Source organism: Lampetra planeri, chromosome 29 (assembly GCF_965212315.1).
Source record: "Lampetra planeri chromosome 29, kcLamPlan1.2.h2, whole genome shotgun sequence".
Taxonomy (NCBI): domain Eukaryota; kingdom Metazoa; phylum Chordata; class Hyperoartia; order Petromyzontiformes; family Petromyzontidae; genus Lampetra; species Lampetra planeri.
Window position 1 is genome coordinate 4,280,383 of NC_136135.1, and position 23,636 is coordinate 4,304,018.

Sequence of the window (23,636 nt, forward strand, 5' to 3'; positions counted from 1 at the left end):
TCTTTACCACGCTGCTCATTGTGAGTTGGTCAAGGGATGGGGCACCTGTTCAGATATCACTCGCCACTGATGTTCGCAGTGTTTGGGAATCGAACTCTCGTTCGCACGGTTCTTAACCCCGGTGTGCTAACCACCGTGACAACCGCTCCACCCCTTGGATTTATAATGATGCTATTGTTGCATGTTTGTTGTATGTTGAACTTCTTTTGGGCCGTACGTAGTCAACCGTGCTAATCTTAGGTGCAGGGTGAGCACGGTTGTAACTCGTAGCCTACAGTATTGGGCTACATCCACTTAGTATGTTTTGCGTTAAATCCCACAGGAGGTAACTTACCTGGTTCTCACCGATTGGCGAGATCCTATATTTGGAAGTGTTTAGCTCGAGACTGAAAGCAATTGAGAACTTGGAGGGCTGACTTTTTTTACGTCCCAAAAAAAAAAATCGGAGGTTCGTATTCCGCAAGCATAGACTCAACTAAACATTCTAAACTTCAACTTTCTATCCCTTCCAGAGCGATCGCTAAACTTCAGTCACTCGCGCAGTCAATCGATGAGTCAGTCAGTTTATATTTTCTAACATTTATTTTTTAAAATGTATCATTTGTGTACGTTATCCGTCAGCTTGGCGCGTGCACAATAACATTTATTTTGGCGTTTACTTCTCTGATGTCAGCTCCGTTGACCGTTGCTGTGCCACCCCGCTAATTCCAATTGTACCGATGCGCACGCGGCGAGTTGTTTGACAATTTGCGTTGTCTTCCCCACCCTGGAAAGACGACGCCTCCATGAAAATTATATTCTCAACCGGCAGTAGTCGGAGCAAAAGGGTTCGCCACAGACGTCATCTGTTTCTCGTTGAAGCTTCAGAAAGTAAAGCAAATCGGCGAAACGCCTTTGTGGAAGTCTGCGTTTAAATAGCTCGCAGCTGGCGGGGCCAAGGGGTTAGGAAAAGCAAAAATTAGGTGAAACCCTGGTGGTGCAGCCGGCCACCCCACTCGAAATTACTGTCCAAACCACTTCCTAATTCGGCGCCAGTTTTTTTTCTCTCTCGACATTAAATTTTAAGCACGTGCTTGAAAAAAGTTGACCGTATTCTCAGGATCCTTGGGACACTGCGGGGAAGTAAAACGGAGGCGCCCCATGAACGTGTGCCCGGCGTCGATAAAGTTGTACAAATTTGTACAAATTTCTGGTCACGTACTCAAAAGGCAAAGATTTCCCCCTCCCCCCCATTCCCCGTAAATAACCCTAACGGACTTTTTGGGGGCAAGTGCTGCTAAGCGAGCACCCATGAAGGCCACAACGGCACGCGAAGGAGCTGTGTGGCCAGCCCCACGCCCGACCGCCTTTGTCTCCCCCAGTGGTGGTGTTTAGACACCGCTCCAGGTACTCATTTGAAGCTGAGTCGACCTAGGGGGAGGCCCAGGACTGGTTCAAATATTCTCCATTATTATTCGTCGTGAGCGGGAATTTAACTCTGATCGACGGGTTAGTAGCGCAGAGCGCTCACCATTGCACCACCGTTCCCCACACAAAGACAAAGATCCGCCGTATATCCTTAACAGGCTGTTGGGGAAAGTGCTGTTAGCGAGCACCTATGAAGGCTGGCACGGCACATGAGGGGGTGGGTGCCCAACACCACGCCCGGCCGCCTTTGCCTCCCCAGTGGCGATGTTTACACATCGCACCAGGTACTCATTTGAAGCTGAGTCGACCTAGGCGATGCCCAGGACAGGTTCAGGTAATTGTCACTGGTATTGGCCGTGAGCGGGAATCGAACTCGGGTCGCCGGGTTCGTAGCGTAGCGCGTGAACGGCGACACTACCGCTCCCCCACACACACAAACATACACACACCTACTGGATTCTAAGACGCACGACCAACTTTTGCTTTAACATTCTGGGAGTAAGGGGGGGAAGTACAACTTATAATCTGGAGATAACAGTCGTACCAAATTCAGAAATGAACTTTCGGATGGCAGGTGTTGTTGGTGACTTTATCACAGAAGCTGATTTTCAGGTTTGTCCCAAGTCCTGCATAAATATTTTTGAGTAACAGACATGCCAGCCTGCTATTGCCACCAGGGGCCCCCTGGGCAAAAAAAAAAATCTGCACTCTGAAACAATTCGTCAAGTCACAGGTGCGATATTCTTTACAAGTGTAGTGTAATAGCGCTGGCTGGTGGACAGCAACGGCAACTGTGGTGGACAGACGGCACACACGCCGGTGAGGCTGTGCACGGTGTGTGTTGGCAGAGCGGAGGAACTAGGGCAAGGGTCACGGAGGACCCCGTCTGGAGGCCCCTGGAACCTGCTGGCGGGTTCCAGAAGGGAGGCGCGGTCAGGGCGGAGCCAGGCCGCGCTGCTGGGAGCATAAAAGGAGCCGAGAGTGGGGGGCTCGGGGCTGTCGGTCTAGTTTTTGCTGTCGTCCCGTCGCCGTCGTCGCTAAACGTCTCCGCTAGACGTTGCGCTACGAAGGAGAGTAGTTGGTTATCTCAGTCAGCGCCGTCAGTGTTAGACGGCCGGTGTTGTGTACAGGCTGGGCTGAGCTACTGTGGAGAGTGTGCGGACGAGACCGTGAAAGTTGTTAATAAAGAAAGTGCCTCCTAGAAACTCTGTCTCTGAATCGTTGACACTAAGTATAAATTGCATAATGTCCATATATAATTTGTAGTCTGTAGAGATTAGCGGCAATGCTTTTCCGATGTTTTAAATGTCAGTTTTTGCTTTAAAACAACAACTTCAAGTTCTCCAAATGTATCGGCATTTGTTGAGGATATTGCAAGCGAAATGAAAACAACGCAAGAATGCATCGCAGATGGGAATGCGAAAGTGGAGAACATGCGTGGGTGTGTAAATATATATAAAAACATTTTCCTCAAATAATCTATGAATGAAGTATAAACCATTCGATTTTGATAAGAGTTAAGCTCCTTCTGCTCAGTGCTGTAAAATGTTTATCTTTTTTATTTTGTATTACCAAGTAAGGCCCACTGAGTTATATAGTTATTTTTCAGAAGCAACCTGGCCACAAATAATCGTTCAACGAAGTGGCTTGTCACGTGGAAATGTACAGCAGCCAAATACTCTAAACGCGTGTTTCTAACTGAAGAGGGAAAAACCGGAGGATCCGGAGAAAAATCCACTCGACCACAAGGGAGAACATGCAAACTCCAAATATACAGGCGTCAGGGTCGTGATTGATCCCTTGATCTCCTGTATACCAGGCGAGGTAGTTAACATCTCGCCGCTGTGAAACCCAGCATTATATCCGTGGTTGCCCTTGTGCACGAGCCGAGCGGTGTGACTGCGCGCACGCCTGTGATCCGGCACTGGAGGCAGCGAGGCTTGGTGGATCGCACAAACGATAACGCGAAGCTCCCCTTCCCATGGGCTTCGAAGTCGCCATACCCTCCAACAGACGGCAGTACAGCAAGTGGGTTATCGGGGGAGAAAGTGTTGCCCCCACGCGTGTCTTTTTCCCCCGAGTCCTCCGGTTTCCTCCAGCGTGTATAAACATCCAGTAAAATTGACCGGAAACACCTTGATATAGAGAGAACTTTAGAGCTTGGGGAGGAAATTTGGTGGCGGCTCATCACGTGGCTGTTGCCTCCTCGCACCTCTGAGTCGTTCTCCGTCTTCGAGTGCAGATATTGCTCTACGGGTTGAAATTATTATTGCGTGAACTCCGTTTGCAAATAAATTGAACGTTGTATCCATTTTAACCGATAATCATTTTTGGGTTTAGGTCGAAGGCAAAGCTATCGATGCCGAGGCAGTGGCTCCAGTCAACGTGCGGCCCAAATAAAATCGCAATTATCACGAGCACACCTCCAAATTATTATTTTGCCTTCGTCAAAAAAAAAATTACACGTTCACATTGCGTACGAGAGTTGAGTTGTTCAACGCAGGCATCAATTATTAACTATCAAATCTGGAGCCGCTCAATTATTCATTCACAAGTAGTCTGTAAACCGAACGAAAATGCTAATTTGAAGCAACTTCACAAGCACGTACTTAAAAAACAATAATAGTGTGAAAAAGTTTCCGTGGGCGAGCAGACGAGCACCAGACGATCTTCATCTGTTCGGGCAGCACCCTCTATAGATTCCACGTTCGTATGGCAAGGATCTGATTTCCCACCAAACCCATGGGACAATTACTCTCATCTCGACAAAAATTTGGAACGCGTGCCCTTGGCAATATAGCCCCCCGGGGGTCTCTGCTCGAGAAGACAATGGAATACGTTTCACCAACCCGTTGACGCGCGCGCGTGCGCACACATACGTGCGCGCCGAGACGTTTGTCTGATCGTCTACCGTGTGGTTCTCGTTTTACCCACCCTGGAGGAGCGACGGAGCCGAGTCGAGCCAAGCTGGCAGGTCGAGCTGCGACCTCGTCGTAATTGAGAACCGGGCCATAACTCTTATCGGAGAAAATGGAACAAAAGCTGAAAAGCGCGTTAAGAAGCACGCAAGAGGCGAGTGCTAGGGAGCTACATTGAGGGACGGGAAGAAGAGGCACGCGCGGGCTAGAGAACGTGTCAACCCTTTCCCATTCCGATGACGTACGTGGGTGTACGTCATCAGTTTTTTTCTTCCGATTCCGTGCGTTCACGTCATCGGAACGAAATTGCTTCCGAACGGAAGTCAAAGGCAAATGCGGTAGGGCGTGTGGCACAGCTACCGTAGGATGCAGTCGTGTCGCTAAAGTTCTCTGCGGTGAGTACAGTACACTGTCTTTAAAAAAAAAAAACGCACAGCGTCGTCGATTCGTGACATTTCGTCGCCATTCACCGCATCAATTTTACACGAGTTGTTTTTTCCAACGCTTTCTCACGATGGAAGAATTTAAATGTGTTAATCTCCGTGTTGATGCTGACACGCTGCACCTTCAATGCTGAGTTGACCGTGGGGTGGGACCACAACCGGTTCATGTATTATACATCACTTTTGGCCTTGGCCGGAAATTGAACCCAGGGCGCACTGGGTTTTTGTAGCTAAATGCTCTAACCACTGACGCCACCGCTACCCCCCCCCACTTCCCTTATAATATCAAATAAATGCCCGCGTGCCCACGCGTGTTCGTACACGAACGGTGAAGTACACCGTGCAGCCTTCCGACTGATGTATTTTTGTGTGCAGTCTGTTGTCCTTGTCGCGCACCTCCAATGAGCACGGTTGGCTACGCACGAAAGAACATGCCTACGCACACGACGAGATTGTTTGCAAATTGTCGCAAAGCGATTATGCTATGCACAGCTTTGCTCCAATACCCCTCCCCGCCTCGCCTTTGATATATCGGAGTGGATACTTTTGTTTTTTTCCATTTGCAGGGAAAAAAAAATAACGCGCGTCGTAATGTACACCAGTGGGAAACGTGACCCCCCCCCCTCGTGTTTTCTTTGTTCGGAAATGCGTCCCATATTCCGCGAACGGAAATAGCTCTGCATTTGTACGGCAACGGCGATATTTGCTCGTGCTCTCTTGGATAATGATGATAGTAGTAGTAAATAACGAATCCTGAACAAAATTACAATTCACAGGCCTCACTTTGTCCTTGACTTAACTTGACATTGCTATTGATTGGATGAAAATCATTAGCCGAGCATGTGAGCAGGTCGTAAAAGATGGATTTACATCGCTTTGTATTTTTTTTACAAGCTCATCAAAATTGCAACAACAACAAAAACGTACATTTTTTAAAAAAGTGTTTAAACTCATTTTCCTGCGTTTTTTAGCAATAACCTGAAGCGAAAAATCTACTTGCAGTATATGCGCACTGCGCTCATCACCCATGTTTGAGACTCCAAGTCTTCCACAACACGGGGTCAGGATGTGATATAATATAACCCGTTCTGGACCTCCCCTACATCACCTCAGCCTAAATGGAGTGCCTGGTGCAAGTGTGTCAACATGAAGAGGGCAGATTAAAAGTGGTCAGGCATGACTGGTACTGGCCACATGCCCCCACCCATCCGAAATTTCCTCCAGAGGATTTGAAATTCCGCTGCTAAGATCTCCTCTCCCGAACCCCGATAACGAGACGACGTCACCCCCCCTCCACCCCGATCGCTCCACTGGTTCCCAATCCAATCCCAGATCAATTTCGAGATTTCTCTCAGCATCTTCAAAATCCTCCAGGGTCTCGCACGGCTGCCTACCTCTCGCTCCCCGCCTCTCATCTAACTCCTCTAACTCTTGAGTCCGTATGGAAAATAAGAATATGTTTGATCTTTCTGGCAATAAAATAGGTCTGTTGCAATCCCCAAAAATGCCATACGAAATAAAAAGTAATACAATTGGTGTCAAGATGCATCAAGTCTGCGTTAACCACGCGTACTTGTGATTAAACGTGCAAACACAAATATGCGCTCATGATGTATGCATTGTCTTTTAAACTGATTGGCCTAACACCGTAGACATCCTTCTTCCTGGCCTTGTCTCAGTGGGCCTTACCTGGTAGTACAAATAAATTGTTTAGTTTTCACCTCCTCTTTGGACTGATTTCGTTAATCTACGCATTTAAATCAAATGTGGCCCCTGTTTCTGCGGAGCATCTTGAGAGAGATGCAGCCACACCTATTCGCGACGTAAATCCACATTGCGTCATGTGCTGTGATGGCTTTAATATGTGCTTCGTGTCAGCACTTTCCCCGATGGCCCATACAGCTCTATGAGAATGGGGGGGGGGGGGGTTCTTTGTCTTCCTTTGTGTGTGTGTGCGTGCACAAAGACAAAGATCCCCCATATAGCCATAACAGACTGTTGGGGCAAGTGCTGTTAGCAAGTACCTCCTGAAGGCCGTATGGGCACACGCACGCACGCGCGCGCACGCACGCAAGCCTCCACACATGGTTGTGCACACGGCACGGCGCTCGCTCCTGCACACGCATCAAGCTCTTCTGTGGATAAAACTTTAATGAGTGCACCGACAGAGGTCCGTTTTCTGCCAGTCAGTATTTGAGAGCTTCCGTCTGACAGTGGGGAGCGAGGGGGGGGGGATACGAGGGAGAATTGGAGATGGGGGTGGGGGTCGCAGGGTGTATGTGGGGTGGGGGGGGAGGGTGCTAAGAAATCGAATCGTGGCTCGGCCAGTATCCCGCGTGCATTTCTAGCGCTGCGCCCTGTGGGACGGTGTGACATCACTCATAGGTTGCCTGGGCTCGTGACCTGCGGTTGTGGGGGGGGGTGTAGGTGGTGATTTGTGCGAGAGGTGCGAGAGAATTAAAGCGGCCTGCGCACGCGCTCGCGATGCCCCCTGGCTCGAGCGGGAGCCTCTCCCGGCGATGCTATTGATATTGAATCGGACAGCGCCTATTTAAACGAGCCGTGTTCGATGTGCGGTGTGCGAGTATTTTTATTATTTTTTCTTCGCTTAACGCTCCCGGTGACGGAGCTTTTTGGGGCCCGCGCTGCCCAATGTTTCTGTTGGAGAAACGGTGCCGCTTTGGCTTTGAAAAAATATAAATCGATCTACTTGACAAAAAAATTTTGTTTCTGAAATTATATTTTACAAAATTTGCTTTTCCCTTGCACCCCCACCCAAGCCTTTCCCCTCCCCCGTAAAATGCTGTTTTTTTCGTCCCAGTCGCGGAAGGCGCAATCCCAGATGTTGGAGCGTAATTTAAAACCGAACGACCTTGGAACTTTCCGGCGTTGTTTGTGGGAGCGCGAACGCCGCTATTGGGGATTATATTTAATGACAATATCAGGATATTTTGAATGAGAATCTTTATTTGGGCTGGCGGGAATCCGATAAGTTACGAAGATTCTTTCTCACAGATGTCCTGCATGGGATGAGGGGGGGGCACAGAAACTCCACGGACAGAAGTCCCAAACTCTGCTCCTGGGTTTAGAGGAGAATTAACATCTCCTCTTAAACTCACAATAAGTTCCACCGAATCACTTGCAACTTTTTTAAACCGCTATATGCTGTGGGTAACGGGTTGACGTCACCCTTGCAGCCACTTGAGGAGGTGCTAGCATTCCCGGGATGTTTAGAAAACTGGAACAGCTTCCCGAACCAAATCGTCGATTCATTGAATAAACCACCGGGGGGGAGGAAATGCTTCATAAGGGCTGAATTGCAGGTGAGCCCCATCACGCCTGGGTTTTGTCAGTGGTGCAAGGATCGTCCCGGATCGCACGTTCACACCCACAACAGCCTCCACACGGTGTATCATCATCATCAGGCTATCTCTCCATAGAGGCCTAACAAGGGAGACCAAGAGAGCAATGAGTGCCCTGTCGTGTTCTCAAGGTGAAGGTGTACTCAAGAGTGTGCGTTCAACAACGAATGTAATTGCGGACGAAAATCACACATATAACCGTAAGAGACTGTTGGGAGAAGTGCTGTTCGCGAGCTTCCATGGAGGCCTACCGGTTCGGTGCACTAGGTGGCGTTTCGGTCCACCCCACTGCCGATGATTAGACGGAGTGCCGAGTACTCGTTTACGGCTGAGTTGACCTAGAGGAGGCCCAGGACCGGTTCAGATATTTGCGACCGAAATTGGCTGCAAGTGACTGTCGAAGTCTGGCCACCGTTTTATCACCGCCTCCACCTGGTTTTAAATTAAGAATTCGTGGGTCTTCACGTAATTAAACATCAACAAGGTAGCAAAAGCCATGCCTATGCAAGTGTTTATGTAGGTATGTTGAAGCGTATGTAGCCAACCGTGCTAATCGGAGGTGGAAGTAATTAGCGTCATGGAAGCTCTTGGGGAAAAACTAATTCGCAAGCTGCGAATATCGTCGATTTTTTTTTGCTGCCCCTTTACGAGTCTCCGAAGTTGGTTTCCGCGCCGCGCTCACCGCTGCCACGTTGCCGCCTAGGCCTCGGCAAGGTAAGGTAAAAGTTAAAAGGTAAAAACAACGAGCCTACCTTTACCTTACCTTTTTACTTACCACAATACAATCACTATACCCTTACCTTTTACCCTTTAGCAAGGTAAGGTAAAAGATAAAAGGTAAAAAGCAACGAGCCTACCTTTTAACCTACCTTTTACCCTTACCCCATACAAATTACCCGATTACAGGGTAATTACTAGGGAACTACACATGAACAAGGTTTATAACGGTAAATGCTACAAGGTAGAGCGCTTTATTCATATAAAATACTCTCGATGATTCCATTTTTACACGCTCGTTGTCATTGTTGTCGTTGTTGTCGTCGTCGTTGTATCCTCAAATCTTGTAACTAAATTTTTACCCCCTTCCTAATGTGGTATTGACTGCAAACTTGGTATACTTATGTCATACTGATGACAATACTATATTCTATCATAAAAATAATATTTTTTTTAAACATTCTTTTTTATATGTTATGTTTCGGCTTGGGGTCTAATTGTCCACGCTCAACTAACGTTGGCTGTAAATCACCATGGCCCCTTACGTTGTGGCAAGCTTCGGGGCCACTTCCTGGAGTCGTGGAGTTCTTCCATTACTAGCACATTTCATAAAAGCGTGTTTTCAAGAAAGTTGTTTTTAATATTACTTATTAAATGGAGGCCACGGACTGCGCCACGGAGCTTTTAGTGATAAACTAGGTACCGTATTTACCAGGTAATACTTCGCGCTTCCTTTACCCTACCGGGTAATTCTTCCGAGCTACCTTTACCCTACCCTTTACCTTACCCCTTGGCATGTCGACACCTTTACCCTTTACCTTTACCCTTTTACCCGGTAAAAAGGGTAAGTTACTTTACCTTTTAACACGTAGGCTTTCGCGACCAATATTATTCATAATCAACGTTTTTGGGTTTAGATCGCGTTATTTATAAATGTGTCGTAACCCTCCACCACCCGACACGGCCAATCAGTAAAAAAGTGTCACGTTGACAAAAGACAATTACCATTCTGGCGAATTGCCCGATGATGCTGGATGCAATTACCAGCGAAACGTCGTACTCAAATTGTAAATTGTTGTGGTTTCACGCTTCAACACACCGGTGGGCTAAAGCAGTGAACTAATTGTCTTTTGTCAACGTGACACTTTTTTACTGATTGGCCGTGTCGGGTGGTGGAGGGTTACGACACATTTATAAATAACGCGATCTAAACCCAAAAACGTTGATTATGAATTACTTTACCTTGCCGAGGCCTACTGCCACCGCCGCTCCCTGGCCACCAAAGTGGCGCCACGGTAACGATGAGATGTTAACGCCCTCGCCTGGTGTACAGGAGGTCGTGGGTTCCATCCCGACCCTGACGCGTGTATATTTGGAGTTTGCATGTCTCTCTCTCTCTCTCTCCCCTGGTCAGGTGGATTTTTCTCTGGGTCCTCCGTTTTTTCCCTCCCACATTTAGAAATGTGCGTTTTTTAAGTATTTGGCTGCTGTCAATTTCCACGTGATGAGCCACAAAATTTGTGAAGGCCAGGTCGCTTTTGAAAAAGAGATATATCGCTCAGTGGGGCCTTACCTGGTAAAATTTTACAAAAAATAGCTGAGTTTTAGTTCAGAGGGTAAACTAGTCGGTCAAACGCGTACTCCTCGTCAATGGCCGCTTCTGAGCCGTGCACATTTTCCAAACCTATTGATGACGACCTTCAATTTAATGACATCCATTTCGTGGCCATGCAACCCAAGCAATGTACCACATCGTGAACCACATTAGTCTGGGCTCTTTCAACAGAGGAAGAGCAAAATAACACAAACTTTGTCAAAAGTCCTCTCTTCGTGTAAAGCAGACCTTGACATTGACATTTAGCGGCGGTCGGCGGTGGTGGCGGTGGTGGCGGTAGCGGCGTTCCGTTTCACCCATTGCCAAAGGCCCCCCCCCCCCCCAAGCTGGCTGCTCCGTGACCGTCTCCCGTGACCGCCTCCCGTGACCGCGTGCGCCGCTTTCCGCTCGCGGGCAAATGAAAAAACGGTTCTTGAGAGTGGAAATTTAGCGAAATCGCACGCCGTCTCGTGCTTCTTTTCACGTCGAAAGTTCAAAAGAGCTGTTCTCCAAATACGCGCGGGGTTTTTCGCGGTTACGTGCGGTGCTTCTTTGTGCCCCCGACCCCCACACCTCCCGCGTGCATCCACGGCTTTGGGTGACAATGTGGCAACTCTGGCGGGCGAGCTGTCGGTTGTAGCGGATCTCTTAGTCGGGCACGGCCACTCCTTCCGCATCGATTACCGTCAATTACCTTGCTTTGAGAGTGGAAACCTCGGAGGAACCTGCGCGCGTGGTGTGTTCCATCATCGTAGGAAGTTGGCAGGGCTCCCATTAGCGCGATTTACGATACGTGACCTACATACTGGCGGCATCTAAACGTGTATTAGAACGGGGAACTAATTGTATGCAAAAGTGATGGACAGTAAGGATTCGTGCATTCGTTCATTATTCTATACCTGTAGGGGGCACTTGCTGGATGATTGTGAATGATTCGTTTGCTAGATGATTGAATGATTCGCACATTTGTCAAACTGCACGTTTGTTCAAAATCAATAATCGTTTGGGATGGATACATATTTCTACATTTTACTTGAAAAAAATGTATATCCTGACCAAGGACAGAACCATTTTTAAGTCATTACGGGGGTTTCCGTAGAGCGGAGACACCTACGAATATCGACCTATGATATACTCCTTACTTTTAAGTCCATGCTATTGACGATCGGGTGAAGTTTTTTGTATTATTTCTGCGTGTGCACCACTGGCAATTAAAGTGTCACCAAATAAGCATAAAATTATTATAAAATAATGATTTCCACTTCTAGATTTGAAGCTTTCGTGACTGCAAGAATTCATATTCTTAGGTTTTTTCTGTAAATTCACGTAGGTAAAAAATTTAAATTAATAAAAGCATTAAAAACATTTTATTTTTATTTTCCTTTTATTAATTTTAATTTTTTACCTATGTGACTTTACCGAAAAAACCTAAGAATATGATTTCCACTTGTGACGGTGTTCGCTGTCTCTTGAAGAGCGAGAGGTTAATCCCCAAGCTCTGCCATCCTCTATATATTCAGGTGTTGTCGGCCAATTAAAGAGCGTTCACAGATCATTTGTGTATGGTCTTGCGAATTAGACTCATCCTGGTCTTTTGTCTTCCCACCGGGTGAAACTAAGTAAACTGAAAACTGATCCCTTGCCTCAAAAAGTGTTTGATTTGCAGGTGTGCATGAAAGTGTCTGATCTATACAGTTGCAAGTGAACATATATATGTGAAAGGCTAAACCAAGTTTTAATTCGGCTCTTTTAAGTGATTTCTAATTCGACGTCTCGTGAAGTGTTTATTTTTCAAACAGAAAAAAAGTTTTGTTATCAGTGGAACAACATTTTGCAGCATTGGTGTCTGAAACCTCGCCCCGTGAGGTTCTTTAGGGCCCTTGTGTTGATAGGAAACGTGGGGCCCCTGGGCCTCCTCGCCTAGGTCGACTCAGCTTCAAATGAGTACCTGGTGCGGTGTGTAAAGCATCGCCACTCGGGCAACAAAGGCGGCCGGGCGTGGTGCTGGCCACCCACCCCCTCGTGTGCCGTGCCGGCCTTCATAGGTGCTCGCTAACAGCACTTGCTCCAACACTTTGTTAAGGCTATATGGGGGTTCTTTGTCTTTGGTCGTAAACCCCAGTGTTGAATTACAAATGTACGGGGCTAAATTCCGAGAAAACTCACGTCGATCCTTTTCCCTCCTTACCCTTTCATTATTATTTTATCGCTTCCTGCCACGCAAAATAAAGGTAGCTTGGTATCACCATCTAATGTTAATGAGAAAACCACACACTGTGGTTTTTTTTGTTGCCCTTTTGAAGTCTAATTCCCACGTATAATTATCACTTGGTGCACATGATTAATTTCGGCTACTCTTACTGGAGCACAATGGCCTGCTCACGTGAAAGGGGGAAATGGGATCCGTTGGCTTCCTCCAGCAAATTTATTTCTCTGAACGATTCCCACGCAGCACGTTCCTCCGAAGGAACTGGAAATTGAATGATTTACAAATGCACAGCTAATGATGTTTGGGGAGGGGGGGCGACAGTTAAACACGCATTGAGAGAAAGTGTCCATTAGTACGTACGTGGATGATGATGATAAAAAGCACTCGTTCGAAAAAAAATGCCGACGATTGTACCAAGATGCACGGGAGAGGTGAATCGGAACCTTTATTTACACTGGAGAGGAATCTGATGAGCTCCAAAGCTCTTTTTTGCAGATGTCCAGTAAGGGGCGGGTAAGAAAGTGACATTTACATAACTTTTGCAGGGAAGCCTCACTGAGTTCTCAAACAATGCAAAACCTCCATAGGAGTGGAAGGTATGAGAAAAGGTAGCAAATGACCAAAAAAATAAGAATATACTATTTAACCAGGATAAGCCCACTAGCTATTCGCTTATTTTGTCAGTAAGCGACCTGACCACAAATGACGGCTCAACAAGAAGTGGCTTATCACGTGGATTATGCATAGCAAGCTGAAACACTGGTCAACAAAAAAATAAATTCTGGCCTGGACTTTTGCAGCTGTTTTAGACTAATTTCAGGGTGCTGATTCAAAATCTGATCTCAGACTTGCTCTATCACATCTCATTTTATGCTATCGGCATACCCCATTTTCATTGATTTTACCCGAAATTAACTCTGTCACTTATGATTGCAAGTTGTTGCGAGTCAGTGACTGCTTTAGTGTTAAAATATGGTGCTGTATTTTTAGGATAGTGTGTTTATAATATCATTTTATGTAGATATCCACATTTATTTAAGATTTTTCTTCTGCAGTTTTTATTGAAAATGCAATATTTGATATCTCAAAAACCTGATGTGATAGACAAAAACTGATGCCAGAAAAAGTGTGTTGACCAGTGAAATAGTCTAAAGAGCTCTTGGTATACCACTGAGAGGCCATAGAGAGCAACACGTGGATTCAGAGTACACGTGGATTCAGAGTACACGTGGATTCAGAGTACACGTGGATTCAGAGTACACGTGGATTCAGAGTACACGTGGATTCAGAGTACACGCTGCACGTTACCGACGTCGTATTGACTCGAGAGCCAAGTGGAGTGGGCGTGGGCCGGCACACGGCCCAATGGCCACAGTCGAGACTAAATAACGGAGTGCCATCTAAAGGTGGTGGATGCCCGAGTGTATTTGCGCGTGCATTTTGAACTTCTTTCGCACCGTGCGTAGCCAACCGTGCTAATCGGAGGTGGGGAGGAAGCTAAACGCAAAAAGCAGTTTTAAAGAAATACGTTCTCAATCTAGACGATTTAAAAGTGCATAGCTCCAGTGGCTTCCTAATATCGGAAGGAAGAGCGTTCCAGACGGCCGCAGAAGCGCATCTGAAAGCGCGCGATGCGGTGACCATCTTTGTTCGATGGTTAGCCAAAAGCTGCTGCTGCGAGGATGACCGGAGTTCTCGTGACGGTTTATGTTCCTTGAAGACATCGGCAAGATATTGTGGTTCATTTGTGGCAAGCACATCTGTGTGTAATGAGTGCGACCTGATAATGGGTGGGACGTCCTCCGCGGAGATGGAGTGATGAAATCGGCTCGTGTGTTGGGCGCCAGCTGGATTTTTTTTGCATTGCTAGCCTATGAGGTCATGGACATCTTGTGAAAAAAAAGAGCTCATCGGATTCCTCCAGTCTTCTGACCACTTGGGAAGGCCTTCGTCCAGTGGTGGATAGAGCAATGGCTGGTGGTGATGATGAAGAAGAAAGGTATTGTGCTGGTTAAGAGTAGAGTTGTACGCATAATACTGAGGAGGTCACGGCACTGGCAGCTTGGCTCGCATGAATCTGGGGTGGGTGACACGAATTTCACTGTGAGTGGGCTAGGTCAGAATAAAACCAGATTGCCTGCCCGTTTAATCTGTCTCGCTCGCCTCAGATTGCATCGTTCGCCCTGCCAAAACAACGAGGCAAGGGCAGATTTATGCTCGCCATTCCCACAAATTACGCAGCCTCAAAGTAAAAAAAAAGCGAAATAATTCTAACTGTACATGTCGGTTGCCATTTTTATGTTCGCGAGCTACATACCAATTTCTAGGTATGATAGCCACGATGAGAGGGCTTCAGGAGAGAGCGTTTATGTAGTTTTGCTATTATTCCGCCGTTGAAGGAGCGTAGACTACAGTGGGTTTAATATGCGGTATGCGGTCCATAGACTAACATTCTCCACTAGCCTTTTGCCCATCCAAGGATGGGTGTATTTCAGTAAATCTGAAACTTGCAAGTGAAAAACCGACCACGACGAGATATTCATTGTGTAGTGAGTCCAACTGAGTCACAGACGTTGTTCCTTTTAGAGGCAACACATTTATTTGTAACACGTAACACGAAGGGGTAACTGCCCCATCACCAGATACAACCTAGGGTTGTGACCACCCAGCTAACTACTCTATACAGAGGAGTTACTGCTACGAAGGGTCGGGCCCTCACTTGGGTCCGCGACCACGTGGTTGCCTCGAAGACGTAGAGCTTCAGCTGGTGGACGTGGAACTTCAGCTTGTAGACGTAGAGCTTCCAGCTTGTAGAATGCAGCGACCCTGGTCCCTCTCAGGGACCCGCCTTATATCCACCCCGGGTCGAGGCCCTTCCGCCCCTGGCCCCGCCCACCTTCTGGAGCCTTCTAGCTCCCCCTCGATCCCTCTCGAGACTTCTCCCCGGACACGTGATCACCCCCTAGTTTCCCCACCTGGGGACCTCTTTGTGGACACTCCGGATCACGTGTCTGCAGGGTCAACCAGTGTGCCATGGCCCGGGGCAACCCTGCCCCTGGGCTGACACTCTCCTGCTCCCCCTGGTGGAGCCCGCACTGCACGCTATGCGTGGTGCCCGCACTATCCCAGCGCTCACCAAGCCCCGCGAGGGCTGGTACCACACCCACCACGGGGTGTACGCGATGACGGTGCATCGTACACCACGGCCCTTCCGGGCCGGCACCATACAATGACATTCCCGATGTCACTACAATTGCATCAATTTGTGTGCAATTTGTAAGGCCGCGGTGACACAGACTTATTTCATTTGAAGGTTATAATCCCTTGTTCATCATGACGTCCTTTTTACTTCTATGTCTCAACAGCGTTACGGAGATCACGTGACGTGAGGGTTCTGCCTTTGTAGTGAGGGTTGTACGTTGACGCTGAGGAGGGGGGAGGAGGCGCCTCACCCCCCCATGTGGAGTGACGTCACCTGCTCATGATTATTAATGAGGCGGGGGGGGGGGGTGCTACATTTGGAGTGACATCACCGCTCATGATTATTAATGAGGGGGGGGACCCATGTGGAGGACGTCCCCTATTCTTTGGGTCTTTCGGTAAAGTCACGTAGATAGGTACAAAGAAAATAACAAAAACGTCGACGTTTCGATCGCAACACAAGCGACCGCTTGAATTCCTGCAGTCACCGAAAGCATTAAGTCAGGACGTCACCTGTTCATGATTTTATTAATGAGGGGGGGCTGGCTGACGTGGAGTGACGTCACGCCCGGGACACACAGACATTCTTGTCTCATAGTAATAAATATGCTATTCTCTGATTGCCACATGATGGCAGCACCTCTGATTAGCGCAGTTGGCTGCCTACGGTGTGAAAGAAGCCCAACGCATGATATTTTCGGGAGCTAAATGTCAACGTCGAGGTCCGCTGGCCACGATGAGAGGACTTTTGACAGAGAGTTTGTGTTATTTTGCTCTTCCTCTGTTGAAGGAGCCCAGACTAATGTGGTTCACAATGTGGTACATTGTTTGGTTTGCGTGGCCACGAAATGGATGCCATTGAATTGAAGGTCGTCATCAATAGGTCTGGAAAAGTAACGTAGGTAAAAATTTTAAATTAATAAAAGTAAAATAAAAATTAAATTAAAATTCCGAACGTTTTTACCTACGTGACTTTACCGAAAAAACCTAAGAATATAAATCCTTGCAGTCACGAAAGCTTCAAATCTAGAATTAAGGTCTGGAAAATATGCACCATGTATGCTGAACTTCTTTCACATCGTACATAGCCAACCGTGCTCTAATCGGAATGAGACACGATGGTTTGTGAGGCGTACACTAAACTCAGCGCGCCATTGCCACCATCCCAGCGTGGGTGGAAATCGCCAGTCCCCTCCAACACCACCGTGCTATTTTACGAGAATTCCTTTCTTGATCGAGAAATGGGGAATGGGTTAGTGAGTGTTGAACATTCGTGAGGAGAGCAGAGGACCCAGGGAATAGAGCAAGGCGACAACGCTGTAAATTCCGCACAGATGGATTAGACACAGCCTCTGTCCTGCCAATCCTCTCTGGATTTGGAATTTCCACACACCTGTGTCATCCAACAACCCCAGGTAGCTCTTGAAAATGACAAAAAGATTCAACACATTCGTCAATAGCGCTGCCTAACCAAAGGCGCCTTTGTGCGCTGCGAACTTAGTCTTAATTGGCTGGTCTATTTTCTATGCCCAGGTGGGAAAAAAAGCCACTTCACTGTCTTGCTCATGACTTCTTCTCACGTATTCTCACGAGTGTTTGAAACGTACCTCGGAAATCATGCAAATGGTCTGCAGGGAAAAAAGGTAAATATTGTAAGACGAGATTTTTGCAGGTAAAATAATCTCAGTGAATAAAATAAAAATTTGGTGGATTATTCTGTATGATATAATAAATTGCATTCCGTTTTTTTTTAATCTCCACAGCAATATAAAATAATATCAAATTTTGATTTAAAGCTTTCGTGACTGCAGGGATTCATCTTCTTGGTTCTTTCGGTAAAGTCACGTGACTTTACCGAAAGAACCAAGAAGAAAAATAATATCAATTCAGCGCGTCCATTGGCCTTCCAGAGTTGTTGTTTGCCACTTTAAGCACGCAGACGCTGGACTCGTTTTGACCATCTGAGGCGTGTCAGCAGAGTCAGGCGTGCTTGAACAGTGCGCATGGTTTACCAGATGTTATTTGGGAAGAACGCTCGTTCCAAATGAAATGTAATATATGACTGGAAAACCTAAAAGAGTATGGAGATACAGGATGGAAAGGTATTAAATCTATTTCACAGAAGAAATCCGCAACACTGTATTGTCAGTATTTGTACATAAAAAAAACTGATTTATATCAGCTGACAGCGCTCCTTTGTTTCTTGGCGATGTTCTTAGCAATAACATCTGGTAAACCCATCAGTATTTATTTAGAAAAGCTTGACCGCTCTCTGCTTGCTTAAATAAAATTGACTGGCGGCTGAACTAAGTTTGGGAGGCCGATAAGACTGAAAAGTTTTTTTTATTTTTACGTCAGAATTCTGGAACGGAGGGAAACTTATTTATTATGCATAGAATGTAGGGGGGGGGTGGGCGGGGGTTTGCAATTTGCAGACATGAAAGAATCGGAAGCGCTGACAAATGACATCAGCGTCTGCAATGCTGCCGGTATGAGATCAGCAGGGGACCAGGGATAGATTAATGCCGGGCAGTCGTCATCGGCAAAACAATGCGGGCTCAGAATTTTCAGAGCTTATATAGAGCTGGGGGGGGGTGTCATTAACACGTGAAGTGACTCAGCCTGGTGAACGTCATTCATCTCTCGCCAATTCTCGCTCACTAACCCGTTAATCCGTTTTCCTGTGGATGCACTGTCCCCGTGAATCCGCTCCACGTCCGCGCCAGCGTTGCATGCACGTACGTACGTTGAACTTAAATTTCGATTTAAAGCTTTCGTGACTGCAGGGATTCGTCTTCTTGGTTCTTTCGGTAAAAGTCACGTAGAAGGGAAATAATAAAATAACGAAAATAAAACATAATAAAATAATTCTCACGACGTTTCGGCCACAACGCAAGCAGCCATCCTCAGGTGGAGAACAGGTCTGTCGAGAAGACAGTACGTTGAACTTCTTTCGTGCCGTACGTAGCCCACCATGCTAATCGGAGGTGCGGGGTGAGCATGGTTGTAACCCGTCGCCTACATTGGGCTACATCCACGTCGTATTTATTGTGTTAAATTCCACGGGAGGTGACTTACCTGGTTCACCGATTGTCAAGGTCTTATATTTTTGGAAGTGTTTAGCTCGAGACTGAAAGCAATTGAGAGCTTGGGGGGGGCTGACTCTTTTACATCCCAAACTAAAATAAATCAGAGCTTCAACGCAGCAAGCCTAGACTCGACTAAACTTATTCTAAACTTCAACTTTCTCTCCCTTCCAGACCGATCGCTAAACTTCACACCAGTCACTCGCTCAGTCAATTAGCGAGTCAAGTCCGTTTATATTTTGTAACGTGTACGAAGCCAAACGTGCCAATTGAGCCTCACGCCCTTTGTTTACGGGTCTCGAACGTCTCGGACTCTTGCTCGCCAGTTTTAAACGAGCGGGGAATAATTCGCACAAAGAAAGAAGCCGGCATTTTTCTTTTACTGTTTTTGACCTCGTATAAATTGTATTTCACGATCTATAAATGGTATACAGGGACTCCTCTACGTAGGAACGAGTTAGGTTCTAGAGGTCTGTTCGCAAGTCGATTTGTTCGTAAAATTCAACTTTACTCCTGTCGATTCCAAACACGTTGTTTGGCATGTACACTTAACACGGGGAATGGCTTTAAAAGTTGTATCATCTCTTATAGATGTAGATGCCACTGGTTCTTCATGTGGCATCTACATGACATACATACAGGTTTGTTCGTATCTCTGAAAATTCTTCAGTCGAATATTTGTATAAGGAGTCCCTTTATATTGCATACCGGTATAATTTGTTTGGAATTTAAAAACAAAAATGTAATGTGTCGTGTGCTTCCCGTGTACATGTCACTTGACATGGTGAACATATCTCGCGGATGATACGTTCCATGTCAAGAGATTATCCAAGGTCAAATATGTGCATAATCAACGATTTTTGGGTTTAGATCGCGTTATTTATAAATGTGTCGTAACCCTCCACCACCCGACACGGCCAATCAGTAAAAAAAGTGTCACGTTGACAAAAGACAAATAGTTCACTGCTTTAGCCCACCGGTGTGTTGAAGCGTGAAACCACAACATTTACTATTTGAGTACGACGTTTCGCTGGTAATTGCATCCAGCATCATCGGGCAATTCGCCAGAATGGTGAGGCTCTGCTGTGTCTCCCGTTCTTATATAGAGCAGCAGTAGGGTGACGTCATCATTAACTCATTAACTCATCAGGTGCAAAGATTTGAGGGGGGGGTTATTGTAATTATATACTTGATTAGTAATAAGGCTATTGCGAGTTGTAGATTAGTAATCATTTGGAATGTGTTCTATTGTGATTATGCTACATTAATAATCAGTTAGTGCTTGTTTCCCTTATAAGGAATTGTAATGCATCTTATTTAATAATACGCTTCCAGGCCGCACTAAGCCTGTAGCTGTCTGAGCGATTAAAGTTATTTTTGTTTCTCTCAATCTCAATGGATTCTCTAATTAGTCTTTGCCAGTAGTAACTAGTTTTACACAACACTTCAACGTTGTCAAAATCAATTGAGTGTCCCTGTTGGCAAGCATGTTCTGCCACTGCCGACAGTTGTGTTTGCGATAGTTTAATATTTCTCTGGTGTTTTTTTAGTCTTACACTAACGTTACGCCCTGTCTGTCCAATATAGCATCTGCCACATACACAATTAATCCGATATACACCTTCTGTTGATAATTTAGGTAATTCGTCTTTAGTGCACGTTACTAGTTGTTGAATTTTGTGTACTGTACCAAATCTTACTGTAATGTTTTGCTTTTGCAAAACACGGGCTAATTTGTCAGTTACTCCTGAGATAAATGGTATTTTTATTGTTTTAATAATCTGATCGCTTTCAGCAGTGTTGCTTTGCGATCGTGATTTGGCATTTAGTGCTCTGTTAATTTGAGCATTATTGTAGCCATTCTGTCTTAGTGCTTCTTTAACATGTTTAATCTCTCTCACTAGACTTTCACTTTGGTTGTCTGGCCACATGGTAAAGATACACTTAACGATTTTCTAAATCATCTCAATGCACAAAACCCGGCCATTCAGTTTACCATGGAAATGGAGGTGAATAACACACTCCCGTTCCTGGATATTTTACTTGGGCATGGCCTAAATGGTAAAATAACACACAGCGTTTACAGAAAGCAAACGCACACTGATGCCTATCTGAATGCGAAATCGCATCATTACCCAGCTCAGAAATCCTCTCTAATCAAGACGCTCATACATCGGTGAACATATCTCGCGGATGATACGTTCCATGTCAAGAGATTATCCAAGGTCAAATATGTGATTGAATAAATGAAAAAAAACGCACGGTGTACGCAGTTTTAAAGAGGGAAAGAAAAAAAACCCCAACAGCCCATTGGGAATGTTATGGCGCCAATTGTCACTTAAACCACATCATTTGGCCATCGGTAACAATTACTATGCATAGAAAATCACTACGGTTGATCATCAATGTTTTGTTACTCATACACAAGCCAAGTCGTGAGTGTGTGTTTTCTGTGCAGGATGATGTTACTTAAAGCATTGTTCTCTATCAAAGGGTGTGTGTTTGTTTTATTGCGACTCTATACCCCCCCAACCTCCCCTCTTCCACCCATCTCCCCATATCTCCATGACCCCCTCTCCTACCACCCCCCGTCTCTCCATAATAATAACGCGACAACTTCTATAGGCCATAACCTGGCAAGCCCATTAACAAGGGCTGCTGAACAAACAGCGCAAACATGAAACGCAACTATTCCCTGTGTGTCTATTTGGCACCGGGTAGACCGATTGTGTGATGTTGATGAAAGTGCCAGGCGCATACTGAATAAAATATGGAGATGACGATAATTCAGTTTTGCTTCCTCAATTAGCATTTTGTAAACACTGCAATAGGCAGAAGAGAAGATGGCAGTCGCGAGCCTGGACTTGCACAGGGGAACATTGTTCCGTATCTAATTGCTGCAAGGCAGTGATGGGTTACAGTTATGACTGTTATGAGTGCAGTATTATTATCACCTTTGCCAAGGGCGGCGGATTAACCCTTTCCCATCCCGAGACGTCTGCAAGTTGCAGAGTGGGTGTCCCGTTCACCGCTGGATCTCGGAACGCCCGAGCGGTTTTCGTAAATTTTATTAAGAGAGGCGTAGAGCCGCTGTTTTTAAAGACATTGTACTCACCGCAGAGAACTGGAGAGACACGACCGCACTCTACAATAGCAGGCGCCAAACTGTGCCACACACCCTCCCGCGTGGCATTTTACTTCATTCCACTGACGTTGCGATGACGTACGTACGAGTACATCACGGGAAAGGAATTGGAAGAAAAACTGATGATAGTGTCGTGAGCGACTTCCAAGACACGCCGAGTAGAAGGCTTCTTATTTATTAAGAGCACACTGGGCGAGACATTGTGTAACGCAGCTACACATAGCTGATTCTAACACATAGCCCCATCTCCGGCTTGGCTACGCGAGCTGTTCGACCAGCGCGGCGACGGAGAGAGTCTTCCAGAAAATCAGCCACGTGGTCGGAGACGAAGAAATGACGAGCAGCGACGCAGCCAGGACCCAGGACCCGTAACAGCCACGAACCTCTGATTCGGTCCCCCTTTATATCTGCTCCGGCGCAGCCAAGCTCCACCTCTGGCCACGCCCACTTTCCAGAACCTTCGAGCTGGTTCCCGGAGCTTCTCGACTGACTCCGCCTTTCACCTTTACCCCAGATACGCCCCCTTTATAATAAGGCATTGTGTAATGCAGCCATGACCGTAATTACCTCTCCCGGCCGACAGGTGCCACCCTGTCATTACACACGTATGTCATCGAAATGGGAAAGGGTTGAGCTACCGAGCCTTTGGGTTTCGGTGAAGTTCTGCTTAATGTGCTCACCTGTGGGCCTTCACCAGTGACTTCATTTTTTTTTCTTAACCGCAGTTTGTAGAGTTACGCGCCCAAAAGGCTCCACAAAAAACGCACAATCAGCTGCCAACAAACAGTACCATTAATGTCGTAAAGGGGTAAATAGTGTCTGCGTTCCTTGAATTGAGGAAAGTTGTAAGGCTTCGGGATTGATGACAATGGGAGTGATTTCCAAAATGGAGGAGTACAAAAGGGGCGAAAAGCAGCAAAAGAAGTGTGGTGACCTGCCGTGTTGGTTATGGCGGTTGAAATCAGTACGGATGAGACTAAACAATTAACGTGGGTGGATATTACGAATGGGTGAAGTTCATAGGAACATTAACCCTGCTAGTAGCAAAAGAAGAGTGCGAGCGACTGCAGAAAATCAGCGAGTGCTGGGTCATCAATAGACCTGACTGCTTACTAAACTAAACTGTTTTTATTTTAGCAGGTAAGGCCCACTGAGCTATATAGCTTTTTTTCAGAAGCGACCCGGCCACAAATGTGGAGGGAAAAACCGGAGGACCAGGAGAAAAATCCACGGGGAGAACATGCAAACTCCAAATATACTGGCGTCAGGGGTCAGAATCGAACCCACGACTTCCTGTATACCAGGCGAGGTAGTTAACATCTCGTTCGTTCAAGTCTGTTAAGCAGAAGTCGGAAGTTTATTTCGGAAAATCAGTAGTGAGATCGAACCTGGGGTGTTCCACTCCTGATGTGACTGGCTGTGGGAAGTGTAGCGGTAAGTGCGCTGCGTCGCAAACCCCGCGACAACTCGGCCTCAAATGAGTACCTGATGCAGCGTGTAAACATCGCCACTGGGGAGACAAAGGCGGCCGGGCGTGACGCTGGCCACCCCCAC

At 46.5% G+C, this 23,636-nt stretch overlaps 1 protein-coding gene across 3 annotated transcripts in view; it reads left to right on the top strand.

Annotated features, from left to right (window-relative positions):
- Positions 1–23,636, top strand: part of UBASH3B (ubiquitin associated and SH3 domain containing B) — a 108,662-nt gene that overhangs the window by 35,448 nt on the left and 49,578 nt on the right. The window lies entirely within an intron of this gene.